Consider the following 2,470-nt stretch of genomic DNA (forward strand, 5'->3'; position numbering starts at 1 on the left):
ATGTCTGTAATCCCAGCACTTTGGGAGGCCGAGGTGGGTGGATCACCTGAGGTCAGGAGTTCGAGACCAGTCTAACTAACATGGTGAAACCCCATCTCTACTAAAAATATAAAAATTCCCTGGGTGTAGTGGCAGGCACCTGTAGTACCAGTTACTCGGGAGGCTGAGGCAGGAGAATCACTTGAACCCGGGAGGTGGATATTGCAATGACCCGAGATCACGGAGATTGCATCATTGCACTCCAGCCTGGGTGACAGAGCAAGACTCTGTCTCAAAAAATAATAATAATAATAATTTAAAAAAATTTTTTTAAAGAGAGAGAGACCACAGGAAGATAGCTAGCCTCTTCCACCATGTGAAGACACAGCCAGAGGTGCCATATATAAACCAAGAAATGGACCTTAGTAGACACTGAGGACCATCCACTGGCACTTTGATTTTGGGCTCCCCAGCCTTCAGAACTATGGGAAATAAATTTCTGTTTTTCATAAGCCCACCGAGTCTATGGCACGTGATTATAGCATCTCAAATGGACTAAGACATTTCCTTAACCTGTTAAAGGATATCTACTAAAACCTCCGAACAAACATCATCGTTAATGGTACAATGTAAGAAACGCCCCATTAAAGTTCTTATTAGTACAAAGGTGTTCACTGACACCACTTCTATTTGGCATTGTAAGAAAGCTGCTAGTTAATGGAGTAAGTCAAAAGGAAAGTTACAGATTTGGAAAAAATATCAAAAGTACAATTATTTACAGATAATATGATAATTTACATAGAAATCTAAAATAATTTACAAACACTTTAAAAATTATTTAAAGTTTACAAGGATACTGGAAATAATATCAACATATAAACATTAGAATAATTCCTATGAAAAATTCCTATGAAGTAGTGATCATTGGAAACATTTAATTTAAAAATCTCATTCAAAAAAAGCAAACATAAGATGCATAGTAAATAATTTAATAGGAGCCATATAAAAATAAAACATTAAAAATATTGAAGAACATAAAAGAAAACCTGAAAATAGATGTGTTTTTGAATACAACACATCAATGTGGTTGTAAGAAATATAAATATCCTTTACTTAAGCTACAAATTAAATGAATTTGAATCAAAATAACAATAAGATTATTTGTAGAATTCAATAAGCTCATCTTAACATTTTTGTAAAGGAAATACATAAAGCCAACGACAGCTAACAAACTTTAAAAAAATCAACAATTTGAAAGAACTTGCTCCATTAGAAATAAGAACTTTTATAGAGAAATGGTAATTGAGACAGTGTAGTGGCTCAGAGACAAATAAGTTAAGCAATGGAGGGAAAAAAAGAAACCAGAAACAACCCCACCCATAGATATGGAAATGTGGTATATGAAAAATATAATATTTCAGATCACTGGGGGAAGTGAGAGACTATTCTGCAGTGAAAACTGGGACAATTCCATTTTTTCACACAGATAGAAAAAAAACTATCCTAAAATTAATATGGAAACAAAAAAGAGCCCAAATAGCCAAAGCAATTCCAAGCAAAAAGAACAAAGTCAGAGGCATCACATTACCTGATTTCAAACTATACTACAAGGCTATAGTAATCAAAAGAGCATGGTACTAATACAAAAACAGACACACAGACCAACAAAACATAATAGAGAACCCAGAAATACAACCACATACCTACAACTCTCTGATCTTTGACAAAGTTGACAAAAATAATCAGTGGTAAAGAACTCCCTGTTCAATAAATGGTGCTAGGCTAGCTGCCTAGCTATATCCAGAAGAAGGAAACTGGACCCCTATTGTTCACTATATATAAAAAATAACTCAAAATGGATTAAAGATCTAAATGTAAGATATCAAACTATAAGAATCCTGTAAAAAAACGTCAGACATTGGCATTGGGAGAGAATTTATGACCAAGTCCTAAAAACCAGTTGCAACAAAAATAAAAATTCATATTGGGACCTAATTGAACTAAAGAGCTTCTGCACAGCAAAATAAACTATCAACAGAATAAACAGATAACCTACAGAATAAGAGAAAATGTTTACAATCAATGAATCCAACACAGGTCTAATATACAGAATCTATAAGGAACTTAAATAAACAAGCAAAAAGCAATTAAAAATGAGCAAAAGACATGAAAAGACAATTCTCAAAAGAAGACATAAAAGCAGTCAATAAACATGAAATAATGCTCCACATCACTCATGATCAGAGAAATGCAAATCAAAACCACAATGAGATATTGTATTACTTCATTCTCACACTGCTGTAAAGAAATACCTGAGACTGGGTAATTTATAAAGAAAAGAGATTTAATTGGCTCATTGTTCCATAGGCTATACAGGAAGCATGATGGCTTCTGGGGAGGCCTCAGGAAACTTCCAATCATGGCAGAAGGTGAAACAGAAGCAGGCATGTCTTACATGGCCAGAGCAGGAGCAAGAAAAAGAAGAGGTAGG

The sequence above is a fragment of the Mandrillus leucophaeus genome, unplaced genomic scaffold (genome assembly GCF_000951045.1).
Source record: "Mandrillus leucophaeus isolate KB7577 unplaced genomic scaffold, Mleu.le_1.0 Scaffold75, whole genome shotgun sequence".
Classification (NCBI taxonomy): Eukaryota; Metazoa; Chordata; class Mammalia; order Primates; family Cercopithecidae; genus Mandrillus; species Mandrillus leucophaeus.